This window comes from Rhinopithecus roxellana, chromosome 12 (assembly GCF_007565055.1).
Source record: "Rhinopithecus roxellana isolate Shanxi Qingling chromosome 12, ASM756505v1, whole genome shotgun sequence".
NCBI lineage: Eukaryota > Metazoa > Chordata > Mammalia > Primates > Cercopithecidae > Rhinopithecus > Rhinopithecus roxellana.
In genome coordinates this window covers 5619480-5635872 of record NC_044560.1, presented here as the reverse complement: position 1 = coordinate 5635872, position 16393 = coordinate 5619480, and the positions used below count along the sequence as shown (strand labels likewise).

Sequence of the window (16393 nt, the reverse complement as noted above, 5' to 3'; positions counted from 1 at the left end):
AGCAGCCATCTCCAAAGTCCAGTCCAACCTGAAATACCAGATTTCCTGACGAGAAGTCTGCCCCATGCTTGCCCAGTGCCTTGTTTAACCCCTTCCTTCCCTCAAGTCCTCAGGAATCTACCTTCAAACACCATCAAGGTTTTTTTGAATTTAAAATATGCATATATGTATATATCTATATCTTTTAAATTCAAATAACCTACGTGTGTCTGTACACACACACACACATTTTTTTACCTGTATGTATGTTTAAATATATACATAACTTGAGCCCAGGAGTTTGAGGCTGCAGTGAGCCATGATTGCACCACTGCACTCCAGCCTGAGTGACAGAGAAAGACTCTGTCTCAAAAAAAAAAAACCAATTATACATAAAAAGACAAAAACGAACAGATGTTGGCAAGGTTGCAGAGATAAGGGAATGCTTGTACACTATTGGTGTGAATGTAAGTTAGTTCAGCCACCATGGAAAGCAATTTGGAGATTTTTCAAAGAACCTAAAACAGAACTAACCTTTGAGTCAGCCATCCTGCTACTGGGTATATACCCAAAGGAAAATAAATAATTCTACAAAAAAGACATATGCACTTGTATGTTCATTGCAGCACTATTCACAATAGCAAAGATCCGGAATCAACCTAGATGTCCATCAACAGTGGACTGGATAAAGAAAATGTGGTACATATACACCATGGAATACTATGCAGCCATAAAAAAGAATGAAATCATGTCCTTTGAAGCAACATAGCTGCAGCTGGAGGCCATTTCTTAAGCAAATCATGGGCAACGGAACATCAAAGACTCCATTTTTCTCACTTCTAGGTGGGAGCTAAATATTGAGTACACATGGACATAAAAATGGGAGCAACAGACACGAGACTGCTAGAGGGAGGAGGAGGAGAGAGGAACAAGGGTTAAAAAACTACCTCTCCAGTACTATGCACACTACCTGGGTGATGGGATCATTTGTACACCAAGCCTCAGCAACACGCAATTTACCCAGGTAACAAACCAGACCATGTATCCCTTGAACCTAAAATAAAAGTTAAATAATAATAATAATAATAATAATAATAATGACAATAATGTCTTCACTGTCAGGAGTTTAAGGTCTTGTGATTCTTCTTCATCATACTTGAAACATGCAATTAAAACTTATTAGATATAAAAAGTTTTAGCTATGAAAAATCTTGTAATCAGGCCAGGCACGGTGGCTCACGCCTGTAATCTTAGCACTTTGGGAGGCAGAGGCGGGGGATCACCTGAGGTCAGGAGTTCGAGACCAGCCTGGCCAACATGGTGAAACTCCGTCTTTACTAAGAACACAAAATTAGCCTGGTGTGGTAGCGCATGCCTGTAATCCCAGCTACTTGGGAGGCTGAGGCAGGAGAATCACTTGAACCTGGAAGGTGGAAGTTGCAGTGAGCCGAGATCACTCCATTTCACTCCAGCCTGGGCAACGAGTAAACTCCGTCTCAAAAAAAAAGAAAAAGAAAAAAGAAACCAATCTTTTAATCAGAAAAATGGTGGAATCTGAAGCATAAATCTTTTATTAAAAACTAATAAACTAAATAAATGCAAGTAAGATGATGATACACCTTCATTTTTCTTTTTCTTTTTTTTTTTTTGGCGTATAAAGTTAGGAAAGATTTTTTTTAATAAAAGATCAGCACTCATTGATAGCAAAATATAGAGGAAATGAACACTCAAACACTGTTGGTTAGAGTGTAAATTAGTTTAACTTATTTGGAAGGTAAGCTAGCAATTGGTATCCAAAGATTCCATCATTTCCTTTGATCTGACCATTCTGCCTTGATCAATTTTTTCTAAGGAAAAAATTAAACATGTACAAAAAGTTTGGGGTGAAAAGTTGTTCATTTCAGGATCATTTATAATGGTCAAAATTAGAATGAGCCATGCACTCGAGAACTGAGAAAATAAACTGCTGTCCCCGATTGGTATGGTCACGGAAAGAAGCATCAGAGTGTGTGTGTGTGTGTGTGTGTGTGTGTGTGTGTGTGTGTGTGTGACGGAGTCTCACTCTTGTCGCCCAGTCTAGAATGCAATGGCCAGTTCCCGGCTCACTGCAACCTCTGCCTCCTGGGTTCAAGCCATTCTTCTGCCTCAGCCTCCCAAGTAGCTGGGACTGCAGACACACGCCACCACACCCTGCTAATTTTTGTATTTTTAGTACAAACAGGGTTTTGCCATGTTGGTCAGGCTGGTCTCCTACTCCTAACCTCTGGTGATCTGCCCACCTTGACCTCCCAAAGTGCTGGGATTACAGGCTTGAGCCACCGCGCCCGGCCAGAAATGTTTAATTATCACTTTTAGTTCTGCTGAGTACGTTAATATGAGGCAGGCAATCTAGGCGCTGCATTCTTCAGAAACAGAATATATTAGTTTAAAAAACTGTAGGTAATCTACCAGTCAGTCAAGGCTCTGACTAAAATGACTAAAACCCAAGAAGTACATTAAACTTTTCTGCCCAAGAATATAAAATTCCAGCCTAGCGCGGTGGCTCATGCCTGTAATCCCAACACTTTGGGAGGTTGAGGCAAGCGGATCATTTGAGTTCAGGAGTTCGTGACCAGCCTGGCCAACATGGTGAAATCCCATCTCTACTAAAATTACAAAAAATTAGCTGGGTGTGGTGGCGCGCATGTGTAATCCCAGACGCATGGGAGGCTGAGGCAGGAGAATCGCTTGAACCCAGGAGGCAGAGGTTGCATTGAGTCGAAACCGCACCACTGCACCCCAGCCTGGGCGACAGAATGAGACTCCCTCTTAAAAAAGAAAAAGAATATAAAATTCCTTTGTTTGAAAATTTTTATTTTCCTGAGGAAAAACACTATGGATAACTAGCAATTTCTTACAACTGATTTTACATTATGCAATTATTTATTTCACAGACGAATATAGCAATAATTTAAATAAAATATTTTTAAAGTATTTTCACAAATAAAATCTATGCAATTTACATAATGACTTCCTCATGGGACGAATAAAGTGCTCGGTTAGTATTATTTATTGTCACAGCCGAGAGCTTTACATATATTGATTCACTAAATCTTCAGCCTTATGCAGTGGGCCCTGTTATGATCCCCATTTGACAGATGGCATGCCAAAGTACAGGCAGCTTAAGTAATTTCCCCAGATAACCCAGACAGGAAATGCCGGAGGCAGAACTGGAATCCAGGCAGTCAGCATTCAGAGCCAGAGGCCTCAACCACTGTGCAACCCTGTTTTTAAAATGCAATAATTATATACAAATATCATAATTAAAACGCATGTAACCTAGATTAATATTTAGAATACACTGGGATTTTGGTTCACTAGAAGCAGGAGAGGGGCCATGCGTGGTGGCTCCCGCCTGTAATCCCAGCACTTTGGGAGGCCAAGATGGGCAGATCACTTGAGGCCATGAGTGTGAAACCAGCCTGGCCAACATGGTAAAATACTGTCTCTACTAAAAATACAAAAATTATGTGGGCATAGTGGTGCACATCTGTAATCCCAGCTACTCGGGAGGCTGAGGCATGAGAATCAGTTGAGCCTGGGAGGCGGAGGTTGCAGTGAGCCAAGATTGAGCCATTGCACTCCAGCCTAGGCAACAGAGTGAGACTCTGTCTCAAAAAAAAAAAAAAAAATTAGCCGGGCATGGTGGTACATGCCTGTAATCTCAGCTACTTGGGAGGCTGAGGCAGGAGAATCTGTTGAACCTGGGAGGTAGAGGTTGCAGTGAGCAGAGATTGCACCACTGCACTCCAACCTGGGCAGCAGAGTGAGACTCCATCTCAAAAAGAAAAAAAAAAGAAGAAGAAGCAGGAAAGGGAGGAAAGAGATGATCAAGGAAGGCTTATCCAGGAGGTGTTGATGCCAAGGCATCCACAGAGGTCCCAGGTCGGGGAGGCAGGCTGGTGAAGAACATTCTAGACCAAAAGTAAAGTTTAACTGAAAGGACAAACCATGGTTTGTCCCTGAGGTTAGAACACCTGCAAATGCAGAAGGAATGATGGGCAGTGATTTAAGAGGCCAGGGCTCTGTGTCTGACCTTGCCTTTATTTTGTGCCTGAGTCTTATGTTGTCTTTTGTTTTATTCCGTGAGAAGTGAAGATGGGAGGATTTTGAGTGGCAGCGTGACATGATCAGGTATTGTTTTCAAAACAGTCATCACCCAGGTGGCAGTGTGAAAGATGGATTGCAGGATGGAAGATCTTGGAATCAAGAACACCAGTTAAAAGGCAAGAGATACAGCAGCTGCAGGCAGCTGGACTGCAGGGAAGGGATGAATGAAGAGTCTTTTAGCAGCCGGAAATCAAGGCTTTGATCCCTAATTAGATCTGAAGGATTAAAAGAACAGTAACAGGCCTGGTGGGGTGGCTCATGCCTATAATCCCAGCACTTTGGGAGGCCGAGACGGGCAGATCACCTGAGGTCAGGAGTTCAAGACCAGCTTGACCAACACGGAGAAACCCCATCTCTACTAAAAATACAGAATTAACCAGGTGTGGTGGTGCATGCCTGTAATCCCGGCTACTTGGGAGGCTCAGGCAGGAGAATCGCTTGAACCCGGGAGGCAGAGGTTGTGGTGAGCTGAGATCGCACCATTGCACTCCAGCATCCAGCCTGGGCAACAAGAGTGAAATTCCATCTCAAAAAAAAAAAAAAAAAAGAACAGTAACAGTGTGACAAAGATAATTGACTAAAGAAAAACTAGTTACACACATATGCATCTATTTTAGAGGTATCATGGTGATATGGTTTGGCCGTGTCCCCACCCAAATCTCATCTTGAATTCCCACATGTTGTGGGAGGGAGCTTATGCAAGGGAACTCCTGTTTTGAAAACCATCGATCTTGTGAGACTTATTCACTACTACCAGAACAGCATGGGAAAGACTTGCTCCATGATTCAGTTACCTCCCACTGGGTCCCTCTCTTTGCCTGCCGACATCCATGTACGACATGACTTGCTCCTCCTTGGCTTCCACCACAATTATGGGGCTTCCCCAGCCATGTGGAACTGTAAGTCCAATTACACCTCTCTCTTTTGTAAGTTGTCCGGTCTCGGGTATGTCTTTACCAGCAGTGTGAAAATGGACTAATACACATGGTAAGTAAACTACTTTTCATAAGACCACTTAGGTTCCTAAGAGGGGTATCTATTTTTTTTCCCTCCTGACATTCCTTTTCCTTATAATAACATCCTGAACCACAATTATTCTGATTTCTCTATTAATTACTAGGTCACCTCAAAGGAAGCAAAATATGAAAAGCAGAGAATTTGCTTCTCCAGAATTATGCCTTTGCATAATCATCGAAATTGAATCATTTTGAAGAACCCATATTGAATATAGCCAATTCTCAAATCTTGTTTTTTTGTTTGTTTGTTTTGTTTTGTTTGTTGAGATGGAATCTCACTCTGTCACCCAAGCTGGAGTGCAGTGGTGCGATCTCAGCTCACTGCAACCTATGCCTCCTGGGCTCAAGCAATTCCCCTGCCTCAGGCTCCCAAAGAGCTGGAATTACAGGCGCCCACCATCACAACCAGCTAAGTTTTGTATTTTTAGTAGAGATGGGATTTCACCTTGTTAGCCAAGCAGGTCTCGAACTCCAGACCTCAAGTGATCCACCCGCCTCAGCCTCCCGAAGTGCTGGGATTACAGGCATGAGCCACTGTGCCTGGCCTGGAATCTTATTTTTTAAAACACTTTTTTAAAAAAGATTTTCAAGTATAGAACTGACATTCTGATTTAGAAATGCAAATTCCAGCCGTAAATTCAGTTATGTTTTACGTATAAAAAATTCTAAAACAGCAACTCAAAGTACTGTTTAAAAAGTTCTAAATGACTTTTTTAGCTGTACCTGCATCCTTAAAGTAGTCAATTCAGTTTTTAAAAATACAGTATATTTAAAGGAATACGATTATAAATTTATGTTCTGAGGATAATTCAACAACCAAGTTAAGTATCTTAGTAGATAAATGTTCCTTTATTAAATGTACCTTCGTCTTCGATAAACTGCAATGGAATTCTAATTCAGGATCGCAAATTGAATAATGGTCAAAGCTGATTAAATTATGAACTAATTGGCCGGGTATGGTGGCTCATGCCTGTAATCCCAGCACTTTGGGAGGCAGAGGCAGGCGGATCACTTGAGGTCAGGAGATCGAGACCATCCTGGCCAACATAGGAAAACCCTGTCTCTACTAAAAGTACAAAATTAGTTGGGTGTGGTGGCAGACACCAGTAGTCCCAGCTGCTCCAGAGGCTGAGGCAGAGAATAACTTGAACCCCCAAGGCAGAGATTGCAGTGAGCCGACATTGTGCCGCTGCACTCCAGCCTGGGTGACAGAGCAAGACTCTGTCTGAAAAATAAAAAATATGAACTAATAAACATATTTTTCAATTAAACAATAAAAGCCTTTGAAAACTACTAAAGCACTAAATAATAATAATAATAATAATAAAATTTAAAAATTAGCCTTAAAGAATCAGAAAGCAGCATCTGAAAACCCCATCCTGGTCACAGTGCTGACAGCACTCCAGAGAGTCCCGAAGCAAATCTGCTGTTCTCAAAGACAAGACACAGATCTCTCCTAAAGCTGCAGGTCCCGACCTCCCCGGCGATGAGGCTGAATTACAGCCTAATTAAAGCCAAAGAAGAAGGCTTTGTCTCTGTCTTCTCCCAAGAGATGGAAAGGAAAAGCTGGAATTGCAATTTGCAGGATAGCCTAGACCGAGCTGTAACTCCCGCACCATCCTCTGAAGTAAAAGCTAAGTATTAAAGGAAAGGCTTTAATGGAAATATAAGACCCTGAAACAATGCCAAAGAAGGCTGTTTTAGAAAAATGACAGAGTACACATATCCTCTAAATCCAGTAACATTCCCTATTAGTAATAATTGGTGTCACCAAGCAATAATGGGCATAAGCAAAAGCACATAGGCTTCCAAGTCAGACAGACTGCCACCATTTAGTAGCTGTGTGACCTTGGGCCAGTTGCCTAACCTCTCTGACACCTCATTTTCTTCATCCACAAAATGGTAATAATTATACTTACCTTTAAGAGATGGTATAAAGGTTAAATGAAATAATATATGTAAATGAACAATGCCTCCTGGCACACAATAACCTCCAATAAACCGTCACTACCATCATTTGCCTGAAGTTTCTTCATTGGCTTTGCATTTCTAATAAATAAATAAATGTTTCCAGACTTTCTTTTTCCCTTTTACCACCAAGTGAGGTAAAGCAGATTCTGTTTGCTGTTCAACTCTACCTTTTTTTTTTTTTTAATTTAGACAGGCTGGAATGCAGTGGCGCCCTCATGGCTCACTGCAGCCTTGACTTCCTGGGCTCAAGCAATCCTCTCGCCTCTGCCTCCCAAGTAGCTGGGATCACAGGCATCAGCCACCATGCCTCGCCAATTTTTGCATTTTTTTGTAGAGATAGTTGCCTTGGCTACTATCTCATCTCCTGATTTGAATCATGGCAAAAACAGAAGCAAAAATTCTTGAGTGCCAACTTATGGGTCCTGAATACAAACAGGAAGGTGAGACCTCCATAGATGAAGCAACTAGAATGAGGTTTTAAAAATGTATCTCTGAGCCAGGCACAGTGGCTCATGCTTATAATCCCAACACTTTGGAAGGTTGAGACATGAGAATGACTTGAGCCCACTAGTTGAAGACCAGCCTGGGCGACATAGTAAGACCCTGCTTCTACAAAAAAAAAAAAAAAAAAAACTTAAAAAAAATAGTTAGGCATGGTGGCACACGCGTTGGTCCCAGCACTTGGGGAGGCTCAGGAGGGAGGGTCACTTGAGGACAAGAGTTTGAGACCAGCCTGAGCAACATAGCAAGACCCTATCTCTATGAAATAAAAAACAGGATAAAACAAATGAATCATAAATAAAAACTGTATGGTCCAGGCTGGGTGCAGTGGCTCACACCTGTAATCCCAGCACTTTGGGTGGCCAAGGCGGGTGGATCACTTGAGGCCAGGAGTTCGAGACCAGCGTGGCCAACATGGTGAAACCTTGTCTCTACTAAAAATACGAAAAAATTAGCCAGGCGCATGCCTGTAATCTCAACTACTCAGGAGGCTGAGGCAGGAGAGTCACTTGAACCCAGGAGGCAGGAGGCAGAGATTGCAGCGAGCTGAGATGGCGCCACTGCACTCCAGCCTGGGCCACATAGTGAGGCTTCATCTCAAAAAAAAAAAAAAACCTGTATGGTCCAGTCCTAGATTATGTGATGTAGACTGAAATACTACAGTGATGCACAAGTGGAAACATTTGATATGGGTTCAAGCAGTGACTCTCAAACTGTGATCAAGGGTCACTTCTTTTGTTTCACTTCGTTTGGTTTGGTTTTATTTTGTTTTGTTTTACTTTCCACCCCTTCAGGAACCAAAAATCAGTCCTATTGCCCATGACTTTAACATAGCTCATGCAGCATGCAACTCATCGCAAGTTCAACAGCACCCAAAGGGGCCCATACCCCGTCGAGACTAATTCCCTGATCGCATGCTTGGGCGTTGGGGGCAATGCTAAATAAATAAAAAGTCTCTTACTCTCATTTACTTTCGATTTCTGTGCTCCTCTTCTTACAAACCGTAACAAGCAGATTTGGAACTAGTTCTAAACTCGTAGTTTGCAAACTACTCTGTGAGTTTGTCCTGATCTGGATGTAAAGGGTAGGATTTTGCTTCTTGGAGGAGCATCCCAGAAGGAGCCGTGGGAGATGAAGCCAGGTTCTAGAGGCTGGAAGGAACCCTGCATGTACTCAGGATCATTATTTTTATCACAGCTCACTACAAATCAGTAGAATTTGGGGTGGGGTATAAGATATAGCAAGAACCTCTATATTTCATAAAATGAGGGGAAAATTAATTCAGTAAGAATCCCAAAAATAACAAAAAGAAGAGAACATACACCAAGGTGTTTCCAAACCACCACCTGCCTCACTGGCTTAGCAGCAGCAGCTGAGGAGTAGAACCCAGAAGTACATTCCCACGGAGGGGCAGCCAACACTTCATGTTTGCACATCCATCTCAGGAATCCTCTTAGTCACTGAAGGAAAGGAGACAGGAGTGAGTCCAAGGTTTTGGTCAAACCCTGCCTGGCATGAACTAATGAGCTCAGGCTCAGGCCACACTGCCTGGGTTCAGATCCTGGCTCATCCATTTCCTAGCTGTGCAGCCTCGGGCAAGTTGCTTGACCTCTCTTTGCTTCTGTTTCCTCAGCCATAAAGTGGGAATTACCCTTCCTCAAAGAGTAGCTGTGAAGACTGAAGGAGGTAACACATGTAAGTCCTTTAGAACAGAGCCTATTACATTGGAAGTGTTAGTTATTATTATTATTTTATCTTTTTTGAGATGGAGTCTCACTCTGTTGCCTAGGCTGGAGTGCAGTGGCACAATCTAGGCTCACTGCAGCCTCCACCTCCTGGGTTCCAGTGATTCTCCTGCCTCAGCCTCCCACGCAGCTGGAATTACAGGCGAACTCCACCACGCCTGGTTAATTTTTGTATTTTTAGTAGAGACGGGTTTTCACAATGTTGTCCAGTCTGGTCTGGAACTGCTGACCTCAGGTGATCCGCCCACCTTGGCCTGCCAAAGTGCTGGGATTACAGGTGTGAGCCACCGCGCCCAGCCATTATTATTATTATTCTGAGACAGGGTCTTGCTCTGTCACCCAGGCTGGAGTGCAGTGATGCGATCGTGGCTTACTGTAGCCTAGACTTCCCAGGCTCAAGTGACCCTCCCAGCTCAGCCTCCTGAGTAGCTGGAACCACAGGCACACACCACCATGCCTGGCTAATTTTTTTACTTTTTGTAGAGACAGGGTCTTGTTATGTTGTCTAGATTGATTTTTTTTTTTTTGAAACTGAGTCTTGCTCTTTGAGTTGCCCGGGCTGGAGTGCAGTGGTGCCATTTCAGCTCACAAGTAATTCTCCTGCCCCAGCCTCCCAAGCAACTGGGATTACTGGTGCCCACCACCAAGCCCTGCTAATTTTTTGTACTTTTAGTAGAGACAGGGTTTCTCCATGTCGGCCAAGCTGGTCTCAAACTCCTGACCTCAGGTGATCCACCAGCCTCAAACTCCTGAAGTGCTGAGATTACAGGTGTGAGCCACTAAGCCCAGCCAACTATTATTAGTACTGCTACTACTGCTACTACTACTATTTTTATTAGGCTTTTTTCTTCTTGCAGGTTCATTCCCAAGACCAATTTTAGAAGTATTTAAGAAGTCCTAGTCTAATTCAGCAGCTCAGATGAGGAACCCCCGATATTCAAAAGCCCTAAGTCTGAACAGAGCCTCTTTCATTGGCCCCCTTCTCCCAGTTAGTTGCCACTCACAACCTTCAAAGCCCTGATAAAATCTCACCTTCTCAAGTACACTGTAGAAATTGTGTATAACTGCACGGAATTGAAACCCATCTACTCGGCCAGACGCAGGGTCTTACACTTGTAATCCCAACACTTCAAGAAGTTGAGGTGGGATTGTCTGAAGCCAGGAGTTTGAGACCAGCCTGAGCAACAAAACAAGACCCCTGTCTCTACAAAGGAAAGGAAGGGAAGGGAGGGGAGGGGGAGGGGGGAGGGGAGGGTAGGGGACGGGGAGGTGGAGGGGAATGGACTGTCCTTGGAAGGGAAGGTATTTCCTTGGCCTTGTCCTTTCCTTTCATTGTCCTTTCCATTTCCTTCATTTCCCTTCATTCACTTCCCACCCATCTACTTCTACTGTGGCAGGATGAAAAAGGAGCACACTGTCATCACTTAATAAGAAGTCAGGACAGAAAGACGGGCCTGGGCCAGGCGCAGTGGCTCACACCTCTTAGTACTTTGGCAGGCCGAGGTGGGACGATCGCTTGAGCCCAGGAGTTCAAGACCAACCCAAGCAACATAGTGAGACCCTATCTTTACAAAAAGAAATTTAAAAATTAGCCAAGCATGGTGGCACATTTCTGTGGTCCCAGCTACTCAGACGGTTGAAGGGGAAGGATTGCTTGGCCCTGGGAAGTCAAGGCTGCAGTGAGCTGTGATTGCACCACTGCACTTCAGCCTGAGTGACAGAACAAGACCCTGTCTCAAAAAAAGAAAAAAGAAAGAAAGAAATGTTTACATGCCTTATAAGGTTAATGTTATGAAGAATATGTCAAAAGAAAACCAAGAAGCAATGGGAAAATATGTTGGGTAAGAGCTTGATACATGTGGTGACAGAAATACCAGAGCCTTAGCATTCATATGAGATCGACTTCAAGGTCATGAGAACAGAAAAATGTCAAATAGGGGAATCCCAGGAATACCAACTGTGTGATTTGGTAATAAACATGGGAGATGGAGATAATAAGATGAGAGGTGGGGACATATTTATTTGGTTGTGATTGTCTTTTTCTTTTCTTCTCCTGGTTCTCTCTTCCCAGTAGAAGAGGGACATGTTTATATAAAGTGAATTAAACTACTCAGGGAAACTCACTGACCAATACAAGTTTATCTTTTTTTTGAGACAGAGTTTCTCTCTTGTTTCCCAGGCTGGAGCGCGATGGCACAGTCTTGGCTCACGGCACTTTCCGCCTCCCGAGTTCAAGCAATTCTTCTGCCTCAGTCTCCCGAGTAGCTGGGATTACAGGAGCCTATCACTACACTCAGCTAATTTTTATATTTTTAGTAGAGATGGGGTTTCACTGTGTTGGCCAGGCTGGTCTGGAACTCCCAACCGCAGGTGATCCGCCCACCTCGGCCTCCTAAAGTGCTGGGATTACAGGCGTGAGCTACCGCGACAGCCAAGATGTTTATCTTTGTTCACTTACTTAACAAACACTTGTTGGAGCCTGCTGAGTCCTAAGGTGCTCTAGTAGGTCCTGGGAGTACACGGTAATCAAACAAACTTGTTCTCGACCCACGTGGCACTGATATGCCAGTTGGGGTGCTAGGGCAAGTCAATAAAGAAGTAAACAATCTCTCCTTCCACAGCCCAAGATGCCAAAAAGAAAGAAGCCCAAGGGGAAAAAGGTGGCTCCCACCCCTGCTGTCATGAATAAGCAGAAAGCCAAGAAAGTAGTGAATCCTCTGTTTAAGAAAAGGCCAGGTCAGGCGCGGTGGCTCATGCCTGTAATCCCAGCACTTTGGGAGGCCGAGGTGGGCGGATTACTTGAGGTCGGAAGTTCGAGACCAACGTGACCAACATGGAGAAACCCCGTCTCCAGTAAAAATACAAAATTAGCTGGGCGTGGTGGTGCATGCCTGTAATCCCAGCTACTTGAGAGGCTGAGGAAGAAGAAAGAAAGAAAGAAAAAAAGAGAGAGAGAGAGAAAGAAAGAAAGAGAGAGAGAGAGAGAAAGAAAGAAAGAAAGAAAGAAAGAAAGAAAGAAAGAAAGAAAGAAAGAAAGAAAGAAAGAAAGAAAGAAAGAAAGAAAGAGAAAGAAAGAGAAAGAAAGAAAGAAGAGAAGACTAAGAATTTTGGCATTGGACAGGACATCCAGCCCAAAAGGGACCTCACCAGTTTTGTGAAATGGCCCTACTGCATCAGGTTGCGGCGGCAGAGAGCCACCCTCTATCAGAGGCTGAAAGTGCCTCCTGTGATGAACCCGTTCACCCAGGCCCTGGACTGCCAAATGTCTCCTCAGCTGCTTAAGCTTCCCCACAAGTACAGACCAGAGACAAAGCAAGACAAGAAGCAGAAGCTGTTGGCTCCGGGCTGAGAAGAAAGCTGCCAGCAAAGGGGACGTCCCCACTAAGAGACCACCTGTCCTTCAGTGTCCTTCAAGCAGGAGTGAACACCGTCACCACCTTGGTGGAGAACAAAAAGGCTCAGCTGGTCATCACTGCACACGATGTGGATCCCATCGAGCTGTTGTCTTCCTGCCTGCCCTGTGTTGTAACATGGGGGTCCCTTACTGCACTATTGAGGGGAAGGCAAGACTGGGACATCTAGTCCACAGGAAAATCTGCACCACTGTCACCTTCCCATGGGTTAACTCAGAAGACGAAGGAGCTTTGGCTAAGCTGGTGGACGCTATCAGGCCCAATTACAAAGACAGACACGATGAGATCTGCTGTCACTAGGGAGGCAATGTCCTGGCTCCCAAGTCTGTGGCCCGCATTGTCAATCTCAAAAAAGCAAAGGCTAAAGAACTTGCCACCAAGCTGGATTAAATGTACACTGATGAGTTTTCAGTACATAAAAATAATTAAAATAATACAGATTTTCCTCCAAAAGAACAAAAAAAGATGTAAACAAATGTACTGCTGTTAAAAGCACAGTGAGAAAGTACCCAGAGAACAGCCACAGAAAGAACACTGGCACTCCCGGGAACAGAAAGAGAAAAGCCACAAGGCAGCAAGGACAGGTGTATTCCAGGAATGTGACAAGGCCAGGTGGCTGGCAAATCGTAATCAAGGGGACAGTGGCTTGACAGGGTACACCTCTCTAAATGCATCTCCTAGGACTGGCCCTCACTCTAAGGCCAGCCTTGCTTGACTTGAACAAGCGAAGCACTCTCTTGCCTCAGGCCCTTTGCATGACCTCAAACACTCTTCCCGTGTCTTCTCATTGTTCACCCTGATTCACATCTCTGCTCAATAACCCCATATCAGTGACCATCCCATCTGCAATAGCCTCTTTACAGGTCAGGCACAGCGACTCACACCTGAAATCCCAGCCCTTTTGGGAGGCCAAGGTAGATGGATCACCTGAGGTCCAGGAGTTCAAGACCAGCCTAGCCAATATGGTGAAACTCCATCTCTACTAAAAATACAAAAATTAGCCAGGCATGGTGGCACGTGCATGTAATCCCAGCTACCTGGGAGGTTGAGGCAGGAGAATCACTGGAACCCGGGAGGCAGAGGCTGCAGTGAGCCGAGATCACGCCACTGCACTCCAGTCTGGGTGACAGAGCCAGACTCCATTTCAAAAAAGTAAAATAAAATAGCCTATTTAGCCCCACTCTGTCTTTTAACTTTACTGCACCTTTTCCCTTTAATCATTTGTCTACTTATTGTCTTGTATATAAATAGAGATATTATCCGTCTCTAGAATGTAAGTGCCCTAACAGCAGGAACTTCATTTGCTCATTGATGTAGCTCAGTACCCAGAAAAGCACCTGGAATGGAATAGGCTTTTAATATGTATTTGTGGAATGCATAAATGCATTACAAGTGTAAGAGCAAGCCAGGAAAAACAGAAGATACATAGAACAGTAAAATTGCCACATCTTCTCTGGGTCCGTGAGCCATCACAAATGGGTTATATCAAATTACTTGAGGATATGAAAGAAAATAGATAACTTCAAAAGCGATGTCTTTCAATAAAGAAAAAAAAAAAAAAAAACACCAAGCCAGGTTGGTGGTGCACGCCTGTAATCCCAGCACTTTGGGAGGCTGAGGGGTGTAGATCACTTGAGCCCAGGAGTTCAAGACCAGCCTAGAAAACATAGTGAGACCTCATCTCTAAAAAACTTTTTTGTTAATTAGCTGGGAATGGTAGTGCATGCCTGTAGTCCCAGCTACTAGGGAGGCTGAGGTGGGAAGATTGCCTGAGCTCAGGAGGTCAAGGCTGCAGTGAGCCATGATGAGACCACTGTACTCCAGCTTGGGTGACAGGGAGACCCTGTCTCAAAAAAAATAAAATAAAATAAAAATAAAAGAAGATGAAGAAGAAAAGAAAAGAAAAAAAGAGATTGGGCACGGTGGCTCACACCTATAATACCAGCACTTTGGGAGGCTGAGGCAGGTGGGTCACTTGAGGTCCGGAGTTTGAGACCAGCCTGGCAACATGGCGAAACCCCATCTCTACTAAAAATACAAAAATTAGCCGGGTATGGTAGCGGGCGCCTGTAGTCCCAGCTACTCCGGAGGGTAAGGCATGAAAATCTCTTCAGTGTGGGAGGCGGAGCTTGAAGTGAGTCAAGATCATGCCACTGCACTCCAGCCTGGGCAACAGAGCAAGACTCCGTCTCAAAAAAAAAAAAAAAAAGGAAAAGAGAAAACACCGTGCTAAACCTGTAAATAATTTTCAATTGTACCCCAACAAAAGCTGAAAATGGCAAAATAGATGCCAAGAGCGAAGGATTAACTATGCTTAGTATATAGCAAATCCCTCTTCGCAAATTAAACAAATAGATTATAACAAGGCAAGAGATATTCAAGGCACAGAGAATGAATCCAAGAAATCCATTGTGCTAAACAAATGTACCAGGGTAATCAGGAAAGATCAGCAATGTGGAAACCAGGCTGGAATGCAATGATGTGATCTTGGCTGATTGCAACCTCCACCTCCTGGGCTCAAGCGATTCTCCTGCCTCAGCCTCCCGAGTAGATGGGACTACAAGCACCCACCACTACGCCCAGCTGATTTTTGTATTTTTAGTAAGGACGGGATTTCGCCATATTGGCCAGGCTGGTCTCGAACTCCTGATCTCAAGTGATCTGCCGGCCTCGACCTCCCAAAGTGCTGGGATTACAGGCATGAGCCACTGTACCCGGCCAGTAAAAGTAAATTTTCTAAAATTAAAATTAAAATTGTCTCAGTGAAATCTTAGTATCATTATTAGGCTGCATAGGATTTTTCTCAGGAACACTCTTAAAGACGAGAACAAATAAAACAACAGAAACCAAGGCTCTAAACATTCCTACATCCATTTCTTAAGTTTTCAAACCACAACTTAGAAAGAAAACCCAGAAAACCTGTCCAAATAAAAGTGAGTTGATCTCAGAGCTAAGAGAAAAGTTACTAGTTCCACAGGCTACAGTATACCAAACTCACATTTCCCAAAGGTAAATGGAGACGATCTTCAGAACTAGAAACAATCAGTAAAGACTAGTGACTCCAGGCCAGGCACGATGGCTCACACCTGCAGCTGCAGCATTTTGGGAGGCTGAGGCGGGTGAATTGCTTGAACTCAGGAATTCGAGACCAGCCTGGGCAACATGGCAAAATGTCATCTCTACCACAAATACAAAAATTGGTTGGCTATGGTGGCACAGCAGTAGTCACAGCTACTTTGGAGGCTAAGGTAGGAGGATCACTTGAGCACAAGAAGCTGAGATCATGTCACTGCACTCCAGCCTGAGCAACGTAGACTCTGCCAAAAAAAAGAGAAAGACTAGTGAGTACAAATTTCATGCTGTAGAAATGTAAAAATAAAAGAGAGAGAACAGAAAAATATCAATAAACACTAGTGACAGCTTTGATCACAATCAGAATAAAATAGGCAGCTTAAAGTATGTGAAAGCAGACAGATAAGTAGATCAACTCAATAAAAAGTAAAACCAGTAACAGCAAGTTATCAATCAGTAAACAGAGTGTAAAAACTATAAAACATGCGTAGAATTTCAAAAAGAAGGTTAGACTACTAAACCACAATCCGGAGGAGAAAGAGGATTA

The 16393-nt window shown here is 43.7% G+C and overlaps 1 pseudogene; it reads left to right on the top strand.

Annotated features, from left to right (window-relative positions):
• Window positions 1-11988: 11988 nt before the first annotated feature.
• LOC115892413 lies at window positions 11989-13164 on the top strand (annotated as a pseudogene).
• The last annotated feature ends 3229 nt before the right edge of the window (window positions 13165-16393 follow it).